The sequence below is a fragment of the Arvicanthis niloticus genome, chromosome 20, assembly GCF_011762505.2.
Source record: "Arvicanthis niloticus isolate mArvNil1 chromosome 20, mArvNil1.pat.X, whole genome shotgun sequence".
Taxonomy (NCBI): domain Eukaryota; kingdom Metazoa; phylum Chordata; class Mammalia; order Rodentia; family Muridae; genus Arvicanthis; species Arvicanthis niloticus.
The window spans coordinates 19,167,731-19,192,525 of NC_047677.1; positions in this window are offsets into that span (position 1 = coordinate 19,167,731).

The window sequence follows — 24,795 nt, forward strand, 5'->3', positions numbered from 1 at the left end:
CTTTTTTTGTTTTTAAAGCCTCTATTTTACTTATTATTATGGTATGATGTGTGTTTTAAATGGGGGCAAGTGTATTCCACAGGTCATGTGTGGATATCGTAGGACAACAAAGAAAGTTAGATCTCTCTTTCTGCTCTGAGTTCTGGGGACTTAACTCAGTTCCTCAGATTTAAGCAGCAAACACCTTTAACACTATGGCCCTTGTTTGCTTTTTACCCACCTTTTGGAGTATAGCATCTGGAGCCAGAATTCTGACATTTCAATCTTGCTTGGTGCCTCCCAAGTTGTGCCGCTATAGATAATATATCTCAGTGTCCCAGATGTAAACTTTTCATTATAACAGCATTTACCTCCTGGGAATTGCTCATAAGATGTATATCATATATGCATACTGTTTGCTGTATATAACATATTTAGAATAATGCTATATGATTCTTAATATATCTTGACTATTATGGTTACAACAAAATAAATTTTTTTCAAAGTTCCTGGCTTTTATACCATCTTTATACTCAGAATTTGGACACTATGTACTGGTTACTCTAAAATATTCAGTACAAACCTTCAAACTTTATTTCAGTATTTCTCTTGTATTACTGTTTATGCTTTTTCTTTATTTGGATTTTACTTTATAAAGTGAATATGTGTTATGTTTTTGAATTCTTTGTTATTTCGCTATACTATATTTTAACAATTTAATAATTTATTTCATAATATACCTTTGCTTTGTGACAGATTCAATTTATACATGCAATCAGAAGTAATTCTGACCTCTTTATTCTGTCCTTATTAAGTCTATTCACTTGGGCAACAGTGAATTACTGTAACCATTTATTTACTGAACAACCTCAGCAATTTATGCTGTCTTTTTCTTATCATGAAAGTCTGGAAAGGATGATAGCTATCTCAGAGAGATGTTTGTAAGTTAATGTATGTTTAGTATTCAAAAAAGTTGCTGGATCATGCATCCATTTCAGTGCATATTAGATGCTATAGCCATTCTTCAGAAGGAATAGCCCTTATCTGGATTCATTGATGATTGTAATAAGGATTATTGTTAGTCATACCTCTTGGGTCTATATCCTTTTGCAACATTGTTTTCTTATCCAAATCAAAAGGTGGAATGTATCTTCAGACTTCTTGGATCAGATGTTCCTGTTCATTGACTTGACCGAAAGAGTGTGGGGAGTGACCTCGCATGATTTGGAAGCCTGGGCCTTGGAAACCTGTTCACTGGGTTTTACCTTATTGGGAACTAGAGCTATGTTATATTGAACACGATAACTGAGAAGTCTCAGACACTTGTTCTGAATAACACCAAAAAACAGGAGTCAAAACATTATGGGCCATCTATGACTAATGGAAACCTCATTGGTGGGAGTTGTGTGAAGACTCCCAGGTAATTTTAACAGGGGAATCATCCAGATGAGGCAGCCAGATTGTACTATTTTGATCAAATAACTATTTTAAGCTTCAGCTTTATCTTTTGAAATACCAGAGTTGAGAACTGGTACATTAATGTTTCTATTATTTCAAGTTTAAGCAATCATTTCATTGTTTCAGTGAGAATTTTGTGTTTTTTAAGAATGCAATTTATTAATTCTTTGTAATGTGTTTGAATTGAAACTTTAGTCATCCTTCTGAAAAAAAAGCATCTAAGAACATTTAGAGAAAAGTAAAATCAGTAACATTGAAAATAAAATTAAGACAATAACTCTGATGTTCTCTGGACAGTCTTTTTCCTAATTATACAGAGGACAGGGGTGGGTTTAGAACATGCAGAGCTTGCCTGTTCTCTGTGTTAGAGTCACGGTTCTCTACTTCTCCCAATACTCCCCCAGCTTCCTTATCTACAAACCTACAATCAGCCCCAGATGACTAATCATTAATTCCATCTTGTCCAAAAGCTTTCCAGTCTTCTTGTATAAAACAAATTTAGATTTGTACCAAAAAAGAAACTCTCGCTACGTTTGGATATATGCCAGATAAAATATGGTAATCAGCTCCTTGAAATCAGTAGCTATTATTTTTATATAGCCATGTATATTTAGCTATTTTCTCCATTATACATAAAAGATATTATCAAGTCCAGAGCATTAAGTGCATTCATGTATAATTTTTCTTCTCGTACAGTGCCCATTACTTAGTGTAGGATATATTTTATTTCAGAACTTAGGAAATGTAACAACCGAGAAATGGGGAACATGGAGGTAAAATTAAGACCACTAATAAAAAAATAGTCTCAAGTTTTCTGGAATAGAGTCTACTACATCCAATCTCTGACATACTTTTAAAAGATTCTTTTAAATCATCTTTTAAATTTTCATACACAAGTGTCATTATAAAAATTTTATGTTCTAATTTTAGAAAAAATAAAACCTAAGTTACAAACAAAAACAATGATGTTTCTTGACAATATCTGTATACACTATAGACACACACACATGCATGCACACATGCTGGCACACACATATGCATGTATGTATATACACACACACACACACACACACACACACACACACGGTCCAACAGAAAAGAGCATTGCAAACATTTATGGTCATTAAAAATAAAGTATATGGCTTGTAATTCTATCATTACATGGAACACTTTAAAGTTCCAAACTCTTCTAGAGAAATTTTCTTTTCTAGAGAAATATTTAAAGTAATATTGATCTTTACAACAGCCTTTTAGGTTTCTTATGGGTTATTCTAGGTATCTATCATGGATTAATTCATTTTACAGTTTATCTTAGTAAGAACCAGGCCATATTTTTCTTAATCAAGATGTGAAGACAGTATTTTTTTTTCAGTCTCTCTAATGAATGTCCTTTTAAAAAGCTTTTTGTTGATTTTTTTTATAAATTTCATATCATGCATCCCAATCTACCCCAATTCCTGCCCTCTACCTTTGCAACATCCTCCCCCATCCCCTGCCAACAGATGAAAAAATGTCATTGTGGAAGTTATAGTGTGTCACGGTGGGTGTATCCTCAAGTAGTCCCCTTTGTCCAAATGTTCACTGCAATGACTCATTGGTCTGGTATGAAGCCTCTGGCTTCTGTTACACTATTAATACCAGAACCTCACTGGGATTCCTGTTGAACAGCCTGTTGTTGTCCTGTGTTATTGAGATCCTGTAGTAGTGAATTTGTAGGACCAGCTCATTCACACACTCCAGGAGTTCATTGATGGGGTAGATTGTGGGGTGGGATAATTCAAAGACCTAGATTTGAGCCTAAGAGGTGTCTGAGTGGATCATTCCATCAGATTGTCTACACCCACACCACCTAGCCAAGGTTTTCTGCTGTCTTGGCTGGCCCATCCAATGCCACAGCCAGCAAGGGGCAGAGCCAACTCTCCTGCTCTCATGCCTTTGAGGTGCTCACCTGCAACCAACGCCTGTAACCAGGACCACCAGGTGAGGCCCACTCTCCCAAGTACTGCAGTAGGTGAGAAGGGACATCTCTCCTGCTTTAATCACCTCAAGGGCAGTTCTCATGCCTGCCATAGGTGGCAAAGGGTGAGGGGCATCTTTCCTCTGCTCATGCCATTGCATGGCAGACAAGTGGTAGGGCTAACTCTTCCATGCTCATACTCTCGGGCTGGCTTGCCCTATGCTACCAAGATGTGCTCTACTGTGCTGCCCAGGTGAAGTATAGGGCCCAATTTCATGAGTGCTGCAGCTGGGTTAGCTGTCCTGTTCTAATGACCCCAGGGCCAGGTCTCCTTCCTGCCACAGGTGGCAGGGGGCAGCAGGAAGGAGGATATCTCTCCCTTGTCCATGCCTCTGCATGGGAGACAAGTGGCAGCAATGGGGCCTTGCTGTCAGTTTATGGAGAGCAACCTACAGTCTTGGAAACAGAGTGGGTTGTTTGGAGTTTCCCATAGGTCCGCTTTGGACAACGATTTAATTAGATGTAACTAACCCATCCCTAGTATTGTAAACTTCATTTGATGACAAGAGTTGTTCAGCTGGGGCTCTCTCCCCTGTTATGTCATGATTTCTTAGACCCCTTTAATGTATATGTTTTACAACGCTATCATATTAGGTCTTTATACTGCTTTTTACATGGCCCTGAATTTTAGCTGTCTTACCCCATATTCCTTACCTCTTTCCTCTTTCTTCTCAGTTGATTCTTCCACCCCAGTGTCCCCACCCCTTTAGTCCATTCATGATTGTTATTATATTTCACTTTTCTAGGGAGATCTATCTGAACCTCCCAGTCCCTTACTCTATACCAAACCTTCATGGTTTTATGGATTGTAGCTTGGATATCACTAACTTTACAGCTAATACCCACATATATGTGAATACATCCCATATTTGTCTTTCTGAGTCTGGGTAACCTCACTCAGGATGACTCTTTCTAGTTCTATCCATTTGCCTGTGAATTTAATGATTTCATTTTTTTAATGGCTGAGTACTATTTCGTTGCATAAATGCATTATGTTTTCTTTATCTGTCTGTTGAGGGACATCTACATTGTTTAAAATTTCTAGCTGTTATTAATAGAACAGTAATGAACAAGGTCAAGCATGTGTCTCTGTGGTAAGATGAAACATCCCTTGGGTATATGTCCAAGAGTGGTATAGCTGGATTTTGAGGTGGATTGAGTCCCATCTTCCTGAGGAACTGCCACACTGATTTCCATAGTGACTGTACAAGTTTTCAGTTTCTCTAACAATGGATTAGTGTTCCCGTACTCCACATCCTCATCGGCATGAGCTGCCATTTAAAAAAAATCGATCTTAGCTATTCTGATGAATATAAGATGAAATAACATAGTAGCCTAAATTTGGATTTCTTAGGTGACTAAGAATGTTTAATATTTCTTTAAGTATGTCTAAGCCATTTGAGTTTCCTTTTTTGATAGTTTTCTGTTGAAATCTGTACCACATTTTAAAATTGGATTATTTGTTTACTTGATATCTAGTTTTCAGAGTTCTTTATATTTTGGATATTAGCAGCATTTGTTGGTTCCTGTTATTTTGTTGTGGTGTTTTAATATGCTAGTCTGCAAGTATTTATTCCTTGTGTGTTCTTTGGTATGGTTAACTTCTTTAGGATGGAATTTTCCTTCAAGTATGTTCTTTAGGGCTCAATTTGTAGATGGATATTCCTTAAATTTTGCTTTATTATGGAATGTCTTATTTTCTCCAACTATTGTGATTGGAAGTTTTGGTGAGTCTGGCATTTGTAGTCTCTTGGGGTCTACAGCTCATCTGTCCAGTCCCTTTGGGCTTTTTAGAGTCTCTGTTGAGAAGCTGAGTGTTATTCTAATAGGTCTGCCTTTATACGGTACATGGTCCTTTTCCCTTGTATCTTTTAATACTTACATTTAACATTTGATTATTATGTGCTGAATGAAATACCTTTTCTGGTCCAATCTATTTAGTGTTCTGTAGGTTTTGGTTTTTTGTTTCTTGTTTTTTGTTTTCTTAATTTGGTAGGCATCTCCTTTTTTAGTTTAGGTGCTGGCAGAACCTCTCAGAGGACAGTCATACCAGGCTCCTCTCTCTAAGCACTTCTTGGCATCAGCAACAGTGTAGGGGTTTGGTGTCTACAGATAGGATGGATCCCAAGGTGGGATCCCAAGGTAGAATGGTCTCTGGATGGCCTTTCCTTTGGTCTCTGCTTATTTTTTGTTCCTGTGTTTTCTTTAGATGAACAATTCTGTGTTAAAAATTTTTAGATGAGTGGGAGGTTCCATCCCTCCACTGGGGGGCCATGTCTATCTATTGGAGGTGGTCTCTTCAGGTTCTATCTTCCCACTGTTGGGTATTTTGGCTATTGTTATCCCCATTGGCTCCTAGAAGCTCTCACATCCCTGGTGTCTGGGACTTTCTAGTGGTTTCCTCTGTTACAACCCCACCTACTTATTTCTAATTTCTGTTTATTCTCCTGGCCCTCTGGACTTCTCTCTTGTCTCTTCCAATGCCTGGATTTGCCTTCATTTTTTTCCTTCCCCTCCACTTTCCCACCCAGGTCCCTTCATCCCTCTGCCTCCCATGAATAGTTTGTTCCCCATGCTAAGTGGGATTGAAATATCCCCACTTTGACTTGTTTTTTGTTAAGTTTCATATGGTCTGTGAATTGTATTGTGGGTATTCTAAGCTTTTGGGCTAATATCCTCTTATTCATGAGTACATACCATGTATGTCCTTTTGGGTCTGGGTTATCTCACTAAGGATAATATTTTCTAGTTCCATCCATTTACCTACAAAATTTGTGAGATCATCATCTTTAATAGCTGAGTCTTATTTCATTGTGTAAATGTACCATATTTTCTGTATCCATTCTTCTACTAAGGGACATTTGGGTTTTTCCAGCTTCTGGCTATTATGAATAAGACTGCTATGAACATAGTGAAGCATGTGTCCTTGTTATATGTTGGAGCATCTTTTGGGTATATGCCCAGGAGTGGTATAGCTGGGTCTTCAGGTAGAACTATTTACTATTTTCAATTTTCTGAGGAACTGCCAGATTGATTTCCAAAGTGGTTGTACCAGCTTGCAATCCCGCCAGCAGTGGAGGAGTGTTCTTGTTTCTCCACATCATCGCCAACATCTACTGTCTCCTGAGTCTTTGACCTTAGCTATTCTGATTGGTGTAAGGTTGAATCTTAAGTTAATTTTGATTTACATTTCCCTGATCACTAAGGATGTTGAACACTTCTTTAGGTGCTTCTTGACCATTTGAGATTCCTCAGTTGAGAATTTAATATTTAGCTCTGTACCCCATTTTTTCCTGTATGTACTGAGAAATTTATTTATCCCATGAAATAAGAAATAGCTACCCACTGAATACAAACTTGTTGAGACAGGATTATGAGGTAGTGAAGGGGCTTACAGATTGCTACATACTGGTTCAATGCCATAACTGTGAAGAGATAACACTCACTGGTTGCAAATACAGCATAAATAAATAATTGCATTACACATCCCTTAAAAGTTATTTATTTGTCTTCCACCATGAAGTTCTGCAGCATCTTTGGAGGAATGGGAGATGTGTAACAGATATTAATAAAAGTCAGATGTTGTAACAAGTACATGGGAGTCTGAAGTCTGGAGTCAGTGTTGATGAGGAAAATCATCCTAGCGTTATCCACCAGTAATGTCACGTAGATAACAAGAAACACGATGAAGAGGACACACTGAATATCTCTCTGAGCTCCAAATCCCAGAAGATAACAGTGACTTCAGTGCCATTGTCTTGGGTCATAGCTACCAGGAGTCTATAGGTGATCAAGAAAGAAAGTAAAATAAGAAAGAATCATTCATTAGATTTAAGAAAATTCTTATTTTTCACTTCACTTTTTACTTTGATATTCACAATAAAGACATAAATAAATAGGTTTGTTGCTTTGCATGTATATTTTAGTAATAGATTCATTTAAAAGTGAAGAATACTTCATGGAAAAGTCAACTTTGAATACACAATTGTAAGAAACACAAGTCTCATAGTTTTCTACTGTATTATAGAGGCATTTGTATTTGTGTATGGCAATATACAGATAAAATTTTGACAGTCTCAAAAAGCCTATATAATTTTTACATATTTATTTTTATCAGGGTTATTTGATTCTCTGGAGTCTAACTTCTTGAGTCTCTTACTATTATTGTGTGAAGTTCAATGTGTAATTTGAGCCTTAGTAACTTTTTTTTTTTTTTTTTTTTTTTTTTTACAAATGCGTGTGCCCTTGAATCTAGGGCATAGATGTTAAGAATTGAGTTAGTTCATCTAGTGTATTTTTCCTTTGATAAGAATAAAATGTCCTTCTCCATCTCTTTTGTTAACTTTTGGTTGAACACCTATTTTATTGCATATAAGAATGACTACTCCAGCTTGTTTCCCAGGACTATGTGCTTGGAAATTTTTTTTCCAGTCTTTTAGTCTGAGGTAGCATCTGCCTTTGTCACTGAGTTGTGTTTCCTGTATGCAGGAAAATATTGGATACCATTTATATATCTAGGTTGTTAGCCTATGTTTTTTTATTAGGGAATTGAGTCCATTGTTGCTGAGAGATATTAAAGACCAATGATTATTGGTTCCTGATATTTTTGTTGTTAGAGGTGGTATTATGTTTGTGTGGTTCTAGTCTTTTGGGTTTGTTATGAAATTATTAATTTCTTACTTTTTCTTGGGTATAGTTTCCCTCCTTGTATTGGAATTTTCCTTCTAGTATTCTCAGTAGGGCTGGATTAGTGGAAAGATATTATTTACATTTGTTTTTGTCATGGAATATTTTGGTTTCTTCGTATATGGTGATTGAGAGTTTTGCTGGGTATAGTAGCCTGGGCTGGCATTTATGTTCTCTTAGGGTCTGTATAACATCTGTTCAAAATCTTCTGGCTGTTATGGTCTCTGTTCAGAAGTCTGGTATAATTATGGTAGGTCTGCCTTTATATCTTGTTTGTCCTTTTTCTCTTCCAGCTTTTAGTATTCTTTCTTTGTCTGTGTATTTAGGGTTTTGATTCTTATGTGTCAGGAGTTATTTATTTTTTGGTCCAATCTACTTGGTGATTTGTAAGCTTTTTGTATGTTTATTGTCATCTCTTTCTTTATGTTAGTGGAGTTTTCTTCGATGATTTTATTGGATATGTTTTCTGGCCTTGAATTGGGAATCTTCATTCTCTTCTATTCCTATTGTTCTTAGGTTTGGTCTTGTCATTATTTCCTGAATTCCCTGAATCTTTTGAGTCAGGAGCTTTTTGCACTTTGTATTTTCTTTGACTGTTGTGTGAATATCTTCTAGGGTATTTTCTATGCCTGAAATTCTCTCTTCTGTTTCCTGTATCTTGTTGGTGATGCTTGCATTTGTAATTCCTGATCACTTTCTTAGATTTCCATCTCCAGGGTTTCCCCTCATTGTGATTTTTTTTTTTTTATTGTTTCTACTTTCATTTTTAGATCCTGGACACTTTTGTTCAATTACTTCACCTGTTTGTGTTTTCCTATTTCTTTAAGGGATTTATGGGTTTCCTCTTTAAGGGCTTCTACTTTTTACAGGTGTTCTCCTGTATTTCTTTCTTTCTCTTTTTTGAGAGTAAAAGTTGTATTTTTAAAATTTTTTTATTGGATATTTTATTTACATTTCAGATGCCATCCCCTGTTTCCATTTCCCCTCCCTAGAAAACCCCTATCCCATCCCCCCTTCTCCTTTTTGCTTTTATACAATTTTTAAAATGTTAATCAAAGGCTTTATAAGTTTGGTAATGCTCCATAACAAGATGCCCATACAATCAGAAGTGTAACCCAATACCCAACCTAAATATATCAACTATCTTTGACTGGTGGAGACATACGAACATCTGCCTCCATGTCCCCCCCTCATCACCTAGCTCCTCCTTTCCTTCTCCTCCTCTCTTTACTCCTCCTCTTCCATCTCCTCCCACCTTAGCTCCTCCTACATATCACCCTTCCTGTTAAAACTTTTCTCTTAAAATACAATTAGAGCATAACTATACCAACTTGTGTCAGTAAGGTACAAGATAGACTTAATACCCAGTCCATCATTTTGTTGACTAACCAGAACCTCTGTCATCCCTCCTAACTAAAAGACTTAGTTCTGAACCTGGCTTTTTTTCTTGGCTTTAGAATGAATATCAGCTGAAAACCATCCTCTCAAATTTTTTCTCACAAAGTAAATAGCCAGGATTGGCTATGAGATTATAAGTCTTCAACCTGTCAGGAATCCAGAATGACTGAGTTAAATGAAATTATGGCAAGCACAAAGCATAGCTTCTAAAACTTAGCCAATTTATAGAGACTGCTGAACACCTGGACTGTCCCTATACTACAAAACATTGGAGCATCCGATCTCCTGCTTTCTGGCCCAGGATCATCTGACAGACCTAGTGATTCCTCTTTCTTCTCTACCCTCAAGGTGATGCTCAGTCACTGAGTCCTATTTGCAATAAGTATTATATTAGGCTTGTTTATTCGGAATCCTGATGTTTCTGTCTTTAACTCTATATAGCTTAATCACTGTAGTTGACTTCTTGTCCATGTGGCATTTAAACTCAATCCCAAATTCTGCTCTATTTCAAAATTTCTTTGCAGTGATCTCTTATCTATACAACGGTTCTTTATAAAGCCTTTCTTTGTCTTCTCTGTGTCAATGAGTATGTCTTTCTCTAACAGCCGATGTTCTTAGCAAATTAGAAGCAGAACAGATGGCATATAGTGAAAATACACTTAAGACTTGACCTCTACATTTGGTAAAAGACCAATACCACAGATTCCACATTGTGTATTAGGAATTTATGTCAGTACAATATAATAAGGAAAAAGAGGGTATTAAGTATGAGAAGAACAAAAATGTAAACTGTATTACTTTCTTGTGATTAAAAATAGTCAGAAGCACTTACAAGTAAGTTATTCAAATGCTGAAAAGAATAAGACAAATTTTCTAGATAATAAATGCATAGTAAAATGTATATATAAGAATATAAGTAAAAATATATAAGAGAATATAAAAAGAATATAAGTAAAAGAATATATATAATATATATAAAAGAATATATATATATATATAAAAGAATATAAGTAAAAATAAAAATTCTATTTATACTAGCACAAAATATACACATTACTTAGTAATAGAACCAACAGATCAGGTCAAGGATTCTGCAAATATACCAGAAATGTAGCAATTGAAAACTATCAACTAATACCTAAACAAATGTAAAGATTTTATGAATAATTTTACTTCAAAATAATTTCCACATTTAATGTGGTCAGTCAAAATCACAGCAAGATCTTTTTTAATAGAATTTGACAATATAATTCAAAATTTGTATGTAAACACAATAGGGTACTGTTTGAATAAGAATGACCTTCATAGACTCACTCAATTAAATGCTTTGTAATCAAGGAATGGCACTATTTGAGAAGGAATAGGAGGTGTGGCCTTGTTGAAGTAGGTGGGACTTTATTGGGGGAAGTGTATACTGCAGGTGAGCCTTGAAGTTTCAAGAGCCCAAGCAAAGGCGCATGTATCTTCCTTCTTGCTGCCTGTGGATCTAGGTGAGGGAGTCTCAGCTACATCTTCAATACCATCTTTGCCTGTGTGCTGCCATACTCCTCACCATAATGACAATGGTTTAATCCTCTTAATTGTAAATAAGCCACAATTAAATGTTTTCCTTTATGTAAGTTGTTTTGGTCATGGTGTCTCTGCACTGCAATAGAACATTGACTAAGACGTGTACAAAGAACTAAGTACAGTCTTAAAAAAAAGAACTTGTTGCAAAAACTTGTTTTATTGAATATTGATATTTAATATTCTAATAATTTATGTAGTGTGGAGTGGGCACTAGGATAGGTTGATACAATAAAGGGCCAGCAGTTAGTATCTACGTGTATAGCAATGGATTGTATAACATTTCAGGTCTTGATGAACCACAAATAAATGGTGGTCCAATTGGATTTCCAATGGAGTTGAAAAAAATCCTGTATTTGGTGTTTACTAGCTTTTTATCTACACACACACACACACACACACACACACACACACACACACACACCTAATATAATTAATTCAGAAGAAATAAAGCTCTATTTGGGGTCATGGTTTCAGTTCCTGTTTGCTGGTCCATTGCTTAGGGCCTGTGGTAACACAATATATAATTGTAAGATCATATGAGGATATAAATTTATGTCATACAGACTAAAAAACAGTCGATGAGAAAGGAAAGTGCCAGAACCCCAAATCCCATTCAAGAGCATGTCCCCAGTAACCTGAATTCCTTCACCTAGGCCCCACATTGTGAAGGCTCCATTATCTTTACCAAAGCCACAGATTAAGGACTAAGATTTTAACACACAGGCCTTTGGGATAGACTTAGGATTTTTGCCCTAACACACTGGCAACATCAGACCCATCGTAACATCAAAGGATAACATGTGGTTATGATAACTTCATTAATTTCTTTTCTGTTGCTGTGATTAAAATATGTTGACAAAGTAACTTAAGCAAAGAAGGATTTGTTTTGGCATACAGTTTCAGATTACAGCCCACCATTGGACAGAAGTAATGGCAGCAGGAGCATGAGGCCAGCCAGCCAGTCAGAAAGTGGTGAGTACACAGTCAGTGGAGCCTGTTGATATAAAACCTCAAAGCATGCCCTTAGTGGCAATACTTCCTCCTGCAAGGCTTCCCCTCCTAAAAGTTATGTAAATTTTCTGAATAATATTACCATCTAGAGACATGTTCATGTCGTCATGTTCAAACACATGAGTCTAAGAGAAACATTCCACATTCAAATCACAACAATGATGTAAAAAATAAACCCACACTGCCAATTGTATGAGAATATATTGTATATAATTATTATACAATATAGAAAATTTGATAATGATAATAATTATGACTACCCTTTTTACAGTGCTATAATATTTATCACCATTTTAGACTAAAATCCTTTACAGTTACTAGAGATGTTTGCTGTATAAAAACACTGCTAGATCATACAAGCAGCAGCCTCTCAAGTGCCTCTCATGTTTACTATCTTTTAATTTTTACCACGAAGCTTTATTAATGGTTTGATCTAAAGTGTGCATATTTTTTATAGTTATACTTTATGACAGCTCTACAATAATGGAATCATCCAATGAAACATATGGCTGTATATGAAAAAGGTGGCATGGAATGTTGGGGGGGGGGTCAACATTCCCTTTTCTGAGTACAATTCCCCATATGTGTTTGCATGAAAAGCAAACTGAAGTCTTACCTTACTTTATACATATATAAAAGCCTAAATATAAAAGGCAAAATTAGCAATTATATAGAAAGTAAGAATAAGAAAATAGCTTTCAGATGTCAGGGTAGAGAATAATATGTATTTATTGACTGTAAGAAATGAAAATATGTACACTAACAAAACTAGATTTCTAACAAAAGTTAATGAATTGAATATGTCATTCTCTAATGTCCTGGGGTATAGCCACCATGCTATACACTTCAGCATTCCTTGAAAAAAAATATAATGCACTTCAAATGTAAAATAAAATACTGCCAATATTTTCTTGGTATTGTCCAATGAGACGTGTAAAATGTTTATGCACACAAATATCTCGGCCTTTGAGGAATTTTTGCTTTTACTTCATGTACTCCTTTCTATTTCATTATTCAAAAATGCCACATATTGACATTTTATTTCTAAAATACATGGGGGAAAAGGGCATAGTAAAAATGGCAAATAAGACATGTTTGTGTACCTTTAAGAATGATTTTTCTAGGGAATAAGACATCAAATTTTCCTTTTGTTCCAGCACTCCATTCATTTCTGAAATCACTACAGAAGTGCTAGTTACTTTTTCAAGGGTAGTATTTTTCTCTTCATACAGTGCTGATTCAAAGCAACTGGAAAAGGACAGTAGAGATGAGAGTCCATCTTGATCTTGGAATAACACAGTGAATTTTACCATATGCATTCAACAGTAATGGTACTTTTAGCACCATTATGGGCACATCTATGTTTCCCTTAAACTCATTTGTTGAGTCCTGAGCCTCCAGGTGACTGCAAGACTGAGACTATGTCTGTGAAGAGTGAGGGTAAAGCCCGATTCCAGTGGAGCTGGTGTTTTATTAAAAGAAGCGCTAGCTGGGTAATCTCTCTCTTTCTCTCTCTTCCTCTCCTTCCTTCTCCCTCCTTTCTCCATCCATCCATCTGTTCATCCACCTGTCTGCCTGTCTCCTTCTCTGTGTCTGTCTCTCTGCCGTGTGACAAAAATGTGTGGAAGCCAGAAGGAGGCCCTCCATCTGGAGCTGAGTTGGTCAGTCCCTTGACCTTATTCTTCCTGATAGCCTCCAGAATTATGAGAAAGCAACTTTTCAGTGTTTCCATAATTTAAGCTGTCTTTATGTGTTGTATGTGCTTGTACATGTGCGCATGTGTGCATGTGCTTGCATGTGAGTGTGTGTGTATGTTTGTGTGTGTGTGATGGCTGCCCAACTGATTAATAGAAAAGTTAAAAATATGTAGCTCAGAAACTGGTCAAATGAAGACTGTAACAATAGCATCTATTCCTTTGTAATGATCTTTTCTACCTCATCAGAAATATCATTAGCATAATTTAGAAACAATATTTCATAATAATCTTATTAATTACCCATTCTTTTTTTCTTTGTTTTTCGAGGCAGGGTTTCTCTGTTTAACCCTGGCTGTCCTGGAACTCACTCTGTAGACCAGGCTGGCCTCGAACTCAGAAATCTGCCTGCCTCTGCCTCCCAAGTGCTGGGATTAAAGGCGTGCGCCACCATTTCTCAGCTAATTACCCCTTCTTATTTAACCAACTTCCATGAAAGTTAATTAGACAATATCCATTTATGCAGCTCATAATTCCATGGGTCAGCATGTTGGTCTGGGGTGGAGAATCTGGTCTTATCCAGTTTTCCTTTTAAAGATGGTGATCAACAGAAAGCTGTCTCTGGAGGGTGTCTGATCATCATATAGGATAACCAAGAAGATTAAGGTGCCATTCTCTCACCATCTAATTAATGAGATGGGTCTTATCAATAAAATAAACGCATCAGTCCATTTCCCATCTCAGAGGTTGTACTTTGTCCTATGATTCCTCTGTCTGTCTATCTATCTATCATCTATCTATCTATCTATCTATCTATCTATCTATCTAAATTAATTTATTATCTATCTATCTATCTAAATTGATTTATTATCTATCTATCTATCTATCTATCTATCTATCTATCTATCATCTATCTATCTAAATTGATTTATTATCTATCTATCTATCTAAATTGATTTATTATCTATCTATCTATCTATCTATCAATCATCTATCTATCTATCGTCTATTTAACTTTTTATTTAATTTTGGTCAAAGAAATGAAAAGACCAGGCAGGATTAAAGGGGCAGAGGAACATTTTGCTTTTTACTGGAAAAAGAAGCAATGCATTGTGACCATTTTTGCAATTCATGGATGTGAGCCAGTTCAACAAACCACTCAAATAGCAAAGCTGTGTTTGTGTAGCTTTGCCAGTGCTCTGACCTAAGCATCATGGGAGAGTTAACCAATAGCAACCCAATGCAATGAAAACGAGTTCCTTAATTAGTTGATAGTATCACAGACAATCCACATTATAAAATCTTTCCAGAGACATAGGCTTTTAACTACTGGAAGATGGTATCTCTTTCTACTCCTGTGTTAATCAACTCAGTGTATACCCAGAGCCAATGAACTTCTGGGGTAGGGAGGGTAGTATCAGCTGTTTCATGAGCAATCTTTTCTGAAGCAGGTTGTCTAGGATGATGAGCATTTTCAGAATCCTCCCACAAGCAGCATAAAAGGAACAGGTTTTGTGGTTGAATTGATAAAGCAGCAAAATTTTTTACTCCAACTGCTATAGAAATTGTTTTCAAGTGGTTATCTCTTCCCTTTGTTAAAATTTCAAAGGAGCTCCCTAGATAATAGAGGTCCTCCAGGATCCAAACCCTCAGACAATTTTCAATTCAATACTTAATATATTCATTTCTTAGTACTAATAAAAGCTCGACATGTTATTCTAGGCCAACCATTCTCTTTTTGTATTAAGCCAGGCAGTGTGATGGTGAATCCTGGTTGGTACTTTAATTGGATTGAGAAATACATAAAATATTGGTAACATTCACCTCTGAGAGTGTTTTTCGTGTGATTAGATCACTATGGCTCTGACCTGAAAAGCGCAATGATCTGTCAGTAGATTCACAGTTTGTGCACACTGCTCAGAGGTAGAAGAACTGGGAGAGGTGGGGCTTGATGGTAGAAACTTTATTATTAGGAACAGGTCCTTGGGGGCTACATGTTGGTCTGGCTTCTTTTTGCTGCTTTTTCATGCAAAAGCCATATTCAAATGTATTCCTCCCCAATTTCATGGGAAACTCACATTTGACTTGTTGGCACAATGGATGACACTCCCAAGTTAAAGCCATCTTCTTTGCTGCAGTTGCCATACTGATCTTTAAGGTTTAAAAACAGAATTTATTGTATTTTAAAAATTATATGCCTGTGTGTGTCTTTGTGAGAGAGTGTGTGTTTACATATGTAAGTGCCCAGAAGAAGCTGTTAGATCCCTTACAGGTGGAATTACAGACAGGTGTATGTTGAACAGTTCAGCTTCTCACCCCTTCCTGACATGAGTCCAAACAAATCCATGCCCCACCAAGTTATTTCTCCCAGGTATTCATTCGAATACCTCTTGACTTTTTCTTTATTTGTCTAGTTGACCCAAGTCCCCTGAGAAACTGAATATTCTCTAAGGCGGTAACTCCCACAGTAGTATCTGAGCAATTAAAGCCATGTTGCTCTTGGGGCTCTGCCTTCTTGACACAAGCCTTCCTTCCAAGCAGGGAAGAATGAAGAACTGTCTATGGATGCCTCATGGTGACAACTTGGATGTGCTACATTTCATTTGCATTACATGCCACTGGATATAAGAGGCTGCATGCCTCACTAAACTGAAATGTGGCTGGAAAACACATCTTTATAAACTGAAAGAAGAAATGTAAAGTTACTGGTGTGTGTTGTCATTAATAAACATCACTATTTCACAGTGCATGCTTGACAAGGATGGGAGATATAGTCAATTTCATGCACCCTCCCCACGTAAATGATTGATTGATTATTGATTGATTTTTTCTTATGTTTCTGTTTCTATCTTTCTTCTGAGAGGTCTAAAAACCAGGGTAAGTTGTATGGCAAGTGGTTCATGCCACCGGACAGAAAAGCTAGTAAGACTGAAGCAGATTCAACCCCCCCAGGAATTCCCATAATTGAGAACTGCAGGCATTAGACCCAGCTCCTGACCAGGATTTATCTGTCCTAGAACACGTAACTGCTTAACCATAACATCCCCTTGAGGGGCCATGGCAACTGTGCATGTAGCATAAAAACCTAGAGTTCTCCATGTTAATGAGGTATCTAGATAGGCTCCGAGGATTTAGCCAATGAGATTCCCTTCCTGGGCATCCCTTCCTGCAAAAGGTATTCAATCCCTAGTTTACCCTGAGTAAGACATATGACTTCACATCCACCATGAATAAAGTAGTTTGGACAAGCAAGGACCAAGACTTGCACCTTTGTCATGTATTACAGTAGGAGAAGACCTTAGTCATAAGAGCCCAGTCTAAATCTCCTAGAAAAGGCTCTCTCTTTCAGCCCCTCAGTATTCTTGGCACTCACTCAGACCAAACTGGATTTCATCCTGTCCAGGGTTCAGTCATCTCCTTCTTGCCCTTCTCAATTCCTTGAGGTCTCCAGCAGTGTCTCGGTACACAGGAGATTGAGAACCACAGTATCTGTTCCAGGACTCTGCCAAGTCCACTCTTTCTCACCCTGGAAACATGGGCTAGGACTCCCTCTCTTGGACTGCTTTCTGCCTTCCCTAAGGGACATGCTGACAGCACTCTGGCATCCCAATGGCGAGACAGATAAACCGCCATTGCTCCCTTAATCTAGTTTGAGTGGGGAAGAATAAGAAAAATGAGGGACAGAGACAACAGTAGTTCACTGTTCTTACCGTGAACTGGCAGGATGTTTCCTGACATAGTTCACAATTTGGAGTGGGCTCTTTCTGCAGTGTGCTCTGAATAGACTTTGGTATTTCTCTGTGACGGTGGACTGCCCACTGACAGTTCTTACTAATTCTATTGTAAATATTTATGGCTCCTGCTTGGCACGTTCACCTAGGTTTCTACCAGTCTTCCTGACAATGAACTGTAGATTACTAAAGCCTGATACAAACTCACTGCTTCTCTAACTCAGAGGAAACACACATTTAACCTGTCAATGCAATAAATCACGGCTCAATGGAAGCTACCTTTGTGATGGCCACTTCTCACCATACTCACTGTTAAGCTTAAACATAAGATTTTAAGTTTTCAATTTTAAATCATGTTTCTGAGTGTTTTGCACATGCAGCTGAGTACACGTGCCCTCAGAGGCCAGAAGGCATAGACTTTCATGGAGTGGAAGCCACAGGCAGTTGTGTGCTGTTCATCATGGGTCCTGGGAATTGTATTTGGGTCCTCTGGAAGAGCAGCACACTCTACACTTGACCAATGAACCATCTCTCCAGTTCCAACTTTAAAATTTTAAGTTCTTCAGTCTGGGGGCTGGATAGATGTCGTAGTGGTTAATAGCAATGCTGTTCTTACAGAGAGCTCAGTACTCTTGTGGGAGTCTCATAGGCAATTGTAACACCAGTTCCAAAGGATATGACATACTCTTCTGGTTTCTGCTTAAGGCATCTATTCAGGTAAAATGCTCAAATACACAAAGTAAAATAACTTTTGGAAAACATCTCCATACTTACACCAGACACCTGTCTTTTGCACTCCAAGCTTCAAAATACACACATTAAGCAAACTGACTACACAGAATGTAAGTTATTTTAATCTTTGAAAAGTGAAAGGACATATTTTAAGTCTTTTACCATAAAGAAATGATGTATGTTTAAGGAAGTGGCCTAGCATCAAAAAGTAAGCACAATTTTATGTGTTGATTAAAAACAAATAAAAATGTAAATTGAGGTATCTGACTGGTCCTTCTAGAGCCTTCCTCCATGCTTTATAATCTCACATGCTTTTCTTTCCTAGTTCACAGGAGTCAGACAGGAGCCGAAGCATTTAACAATACATGAAACCAGTTTTCTTCTTGGTGGTTGGATTGTCATTGCTTAAGAGTACATTCTCATTGCTTACAGAAAAATATTAAAACATGTTTATTTTAGCACAAGAGATTCTATTTGAAGTGTGGTTTACATTTCTAAAACTGCTGAGTATTAATGATTTCCAAATATTTTCTTCTTAAAAGACACATAGTTTCTCTTTTAAAATCTGGCACAGGAGGGCTGGGTAAACAGCTCAGTGAGGCCAAGTGCTTGGTGTGTGAGTGTGAGTACCTGAGTTTCCCAGAGCCCTCATTCAAGGCAGACATGTGTGTCTATGATCCCAGGGATCCTACAGGGAGATGGAAGGCAGAGGCAGGAGAATTCACAGAAGCTCTTGTGACACTTAGCTTGGAATATGCAGGGGAAGAACAGCAAAGAGATCCTGCCTCAAACAAGCTGAAATGTGTGGATCAACCACAGAGGTTGTCCTTTCCTAGAACACATGCACATCATCATTCACATATAAAATGTGCAATGCATGCATGTACACACACACACACACACACACACACACACACACACACCCCTAATGTCTGGGCCACACATTGTAAATTTATTTGAGGGTTTCTGAAGGTAGCCTTTGGAGGCAATTTTTAAAATATATTTTTGATTGAAATAGCCTTTCCTCCCTCCAGCTTTCCCATCTCTTCTCCCCCACACTCCTCCTGTTCTACCCTGTCAAGTTGATAGCCTATATTTCCCTTTATTATTGTCATACATATCTGTATATGTGTGTGCATGTACACAGGCATATATAAGTACAATTTACTAAGTTTATGTATGCTGTTGTTATGTATATAGTTTCATATGCACTACTTTATTTTGGACAATCAACAAGAAGGTACATCCTTCTTGTAATTCTCCTTCCCCCAGCAGCCACTAGCTTCCTGTAGTTCTTTGTTAAGGGTGGAACCTGCAAACCTTTCTCCTACCATATTAACATGTCTCTTGGTTTTGCCATTGTTCTAGTCCTGTTTGTGCTGCCATCTCTGGAAGAGACTGTTTCTCAGCAGACTTCCTGATATTCTGACTATCCCCATCTTCCCAGCACCTCTTCTTCAATGCTCTCTGTGTCACAGATGCAGGAATTATAATTCTGATGTATCCTCTGTGCCTTGGCTCCCAACAATCTGAATCCATGGATCTCTGTATTGTTCCCTGTCCTGGTTTTCTGTAATGTTCTCCATTTTTCTGTAAAAAGAGGCGTCTTTAATGAGGGGTGATAACTATACCTATCTGTAGTTATAAGGATAAAACTTAAAATGAAGTGAGGAATTAGGCCAGACTAGCAAAGTAGCAGCAGTTGGTTCTTTTCTAAAGTCCATTACCTCACTAGGCTCAGAAGGGGGGTTCCATTATTAGGTATGATTCCCTTTGGTTGAGTGGGTCTTGTATAGACACAATTTGTTACTTTATTCCAATGTATAACCATATCATCCAATTTTATATTATTTGTCTTGCTGGCTATGCTCTGTCTTCATTGGTGTTTATTTTCTTAAAGGATTGTGGCATAATATACATTATACTTGATCTTTATTTTCATTTTCTGTATAACGTTTTTTAGAAGCTGGGAATTTCCTAAGTGATGTGATACCTTTATTATGCAAGTGTAGTTCCTGTGGTAGATAGCTTTAGGATGGGCTCTGGTCATTGTGAAGATCTGCTGCTTGATTAGAGTGTTGGGACTAAATAATGAAATGTGTATTAGATCTCTAAAAACAGAGCCTATATAATTAGATATACATGTATGTTTATGTTTGTACATACAGAGTTAGATGCTTCATGTGTCTGCCACCCATGCTTCCTAACGTCTGGACATGTCTCTAAAGAACATTTCACCATACTCTTCTCTTTATGAACTAACCTATAGCACCAATTTATACGTTCACAAGTGTCATCACTCCTACAAAACGTATATCTAATATCAAATATTGTTTGGGGAAACAACATAGTATAAAACATAGTATACATTTGTTGAAGAAATAAAGAACAAGATAGTGACACAGGGTCAAATGGATGTATGCTTATACAATCTAGTCTTTCTTTTCTTGTGTAGTGTACATGGTGGTGTGTATGCATATAGGGATATGGGGTGTGTGCAGGTGTCTCCACATATGTGCATGTGAAGACCAAAACATGACATCAAATATTTCCCTCAGTTGCTCTTTACCTTATTTTGCAAGATGCATTTCCAGTGATCCTGCATCTCATTTATTCAGGTAAACTATCTATCTGGCACATTCTTGCAATCCTCTTGTCTCTGTGTCCATAGCACTGGGATGACAGATGTGTGCTGCTAGGCCCAGTTGTTTACATGAATGCTGGAGGTCTGAATTTAAGTCCTCATGCTGGTCTTTTCTAAGTAATCACCTAAGAACTTGTGTGTGTGTGTGTGTGTGTGTGTGTGTGTGCAGTGTACATGTATGAACGTATTTGCAGAGGTTAATGTGCATGTATGTGCATGTGAGGTCTCCTTATCCCCCACAATGTAGTCTTTAGTATTAGGTAATTATCCTGTAGCTAGGAAAAAATATAATGAAGCTATGCAAAAAGCAAACATTTGTTATTAAAAAGACTATTAGTGCATTAGCAAAAAGCTGTTTATGTGAGCATGCACAGGAAACATGACAGTTTACTTCCTAAAATTCTTTAAAGGAGACTTTCAGGATGAACAGTTGAGACATTCTTGAAAAAGCATTGTTATCTTGACACACACACATAGTGGTTCATACTGAGCTCACAGTTGTATTCAGATGGCAATTTGGCTTTATTGTCTTAAAAATTTCCAGGGTAAATCCATACACTTGGAAGGTGGATTTTAAGCCTGCATCTTTTAAAGTAAAAATAACAGTGGTATCATTTGTGGGGTAAACATGACATGACTTTCCTAGTGTCAAAGCTATTTAAAGTTCTGAAATACAACTATTCTATTCATCGATTTTCTATTTAGAACCAGTGCATAGTCCACGCCAGCTATTGTAGTGTGCCTTGGATAAGATGCCAAGATGTAATCTTAACAGAGATAAATTGAAGTCTCTCATCAGATATTGAACAGCAACATGAAGAAAATTGGTTTCCTTTAATCTTCTTCTTAAGGAGGGAATCTCTTTATAGGCAAGTAAAGATTTTTGCCTATTGATTGATACTTTTCTGTTGATGAACTTGCATGTTTGTAGGCTAAACAATATTGTCTGTGCATAGTGAACATCTATCTTCATAATAACCCATCACAAATTACTACTCTGGCACATTACGTACTACAACAGCATAATTCATACCTTCTTTTACTCATCCTAATGGTATCATTCCTTCATGTAGATTTCTAAAAAGATTTCCTTATTTTTTTATTATTTTACCTACATGGATGTGTGTGCCCCATGTGTTTGCTGGTGCCTGAAAGGCCAGAAGGTGTGAGATGCCCTGAAATTGGAGTTTTAGACAGTTGTTAACCTCTATATGGAACTGATTCTGGGTTCTCTGAAAGAGCAGCAAGTGCTCTTAACTGTCGAGTCATCTCTAAAGTCCTCCTTTATGTTGGTCTTAGGCATTTATAAATGCATAAATAATTTTTACTATTCAAACAAAATATCAAGGATATCAATTTATCTTGGAATTTGTGGAAGCCTACTACAGGCTCACACTATGCTTGTCATAATGGTAAGAATTTTAGCCTAAGGAAATTCTATTGTCCTGAGCAAATGGATGCTTGGGAATTTGAAATCGTAAAATGAGCAAGAACTGTTTAGCTCCTCTCTCCCATCTCTTGTATTTATGTTTACTGATGCATTTAGAATAAAACTCCTGAAGGAAGGTAAAAGATGAGTCAATCAGTCCAATAAGTCAATGGCTGCTTCTTAAGGTCAGGTACAGTCTTTTCTGTAACCACATATTATTCTAAGTATATTTATTACTACAAAATGCTTAGAAAAATATCTAGTTCACATTATAGACTTAAGTATAATGATATCCTTGGTGGCTTTATTTCATAGTTTCAAATTTGACCTAAGGTCATGCATTTTACTGTATTATTGTCTTAGTCTTTTAGAATCCACAATGTTTTTTTTTCTTCTCATTTTTCTGTTTTTCTTGTCCATGATATTTTTGAAAGTATAGTTCTGTTATTATGTTGATTGTTCCTCAATTTGGATTGTAGATCATATATACCTACATACCTTAGGACCAGATTCAGAAATTATTTGGTCTAGCATACCACTGAGGGGGTGCTGAGCCCCTCTCAGGTCACCACTGGTGCTATGACCTTCTGTGCTCACTATATAAGAAGATACAGGTTGTTGGTTAGTCCTAATGCTGGTGGGATGGAAAAATACATTAGAGTTTTACCTTCTAGATCTTTTATCTGTGAAAAAAACCCTAATGCTGTCATTTCCTCCTATATGTACACAATTCTGTTGTCATTTTGTCACTAGAGCCTGCCACTGGTCTTAATTTATAAGGAGTCAATCGATTCAAAATGAGCTCTGCTGGTATACTTATTCTATTGTATAACTTTGTTCTGTGACCAACCAGGACTTCTGCAGAGTAATATGCTCTGAGATGTGCAGTGATTTCAGGACCTGGATCTTTTGAAAACAGGAATAATCCATATACATTTTGATTATTTGTAAAAAGTATCAGACATAAGTGCTTTGCTATAGAAGGCATATTTGAATAATTCAGAAAAGAGACAACATATGTGTCTGTTCTCTTGTGCAGTTTTCTTTTTTTCCTTTTATTGGATATTATATTTACATTTCAGATTTTATCCCCTTACTCCATTCCCCCCACCACCCAGAAACCCCTTATCCCATCCCCCCTCCTCCTGCTTCTATGAGGATGTGCCCCCACCTACCCCTCACTCCCACCTCCCCACCCTAGAATTCCCTCCCACTCAGTGTTCAGCCTTCATGTGACCAAAGATCTCCTCTCCCACCTATGCCTGACAAGGCCATCCTCCCCTACATGTACAGATGTAGTCATGGGTCCCTCCCTATGTGCTCCCAGGCTGGTGGTGTAGACCCTGGGGAGCTCTGGTTGGTTGGTGTTGTTGCTCTCCTCATGGGGCCACCAACCCTTTCAGCTCCTTCAGTCTTCTCTCTAACTTCTCCATTGGAAACCCTTGATCAGATCAGTGGCTAGCTGTGAGCATCTGCCTCTGAATATGTCAGACTCTGGCAGACCTCTAAGGAGACAGCCATATCAGGCTCCTGTCAGCATACATTTCCTGACATCCATATCAGCGTCTATCTTTGGTGACTGCACATGGGATGGATACCCAGGTGGAATGGTCTCCAGATGGCCCCTCCTTCAGTTTCTGTCCCACACTTTGTGGTACACTTACACAATGGATTATTACTCAGCTATTAAAAATAATGAATTCGAGAAATTCTTAGGTAAATGGATGGAACTAGAAAATATCATCCTGAGTGAGGTAACCCAATCACAAAAGAACACACATGGTATTTACTCACTGATAAGTGGATATTAGCCCAAAAGTTTGAAATAGCCAAGATTCAACTAACAAACCACATGAAGCTCATGAAGAAGGAAGAACAAGTGTGGATGCCTAGGTCCTACTTAGAATGAGTAACAAAATACCCAAGGGAGCAAATATGCAGTTTTCTAGTAAAAAAAAATGTACTGTCTGCCCACAGTGTATTTTGAAAAATGCCACCTTGGAGTATTATCTTTAATCTACACAAGCATAGTTGTTTGGATCTCTGGGGAATATGGCTTTTCTATTATTATCTTCAGGGAATTCTTATTAACATTCAAGTATCGAATACTAACTACATAGATTTTTAAGACTAAAGGAAAAAAATCATATGTGAAACACACACACATGAACACATACATATAAATTCCTTTTTTTTTGCATTGTAACTCATCAGAGATGCTTACCTTTAAATGAGTGTAAAGACACTAAGTGCTCAAACTATGAACTAAAGAGTGCTGTTGTCCTCTGTTCTTCACACAGGAGGTGGCTGCTGCCATCTTGAAATCTTATTACCTAAATGAGAGCCCCAGAAGACTGGGTCTACTGATGTAGACAAGTGTAAAGAAGGACTCAGGACTCACGAGGTCGCACAGCATAAGGTGGGTACATGAAGCAGGTGCAAGAGGT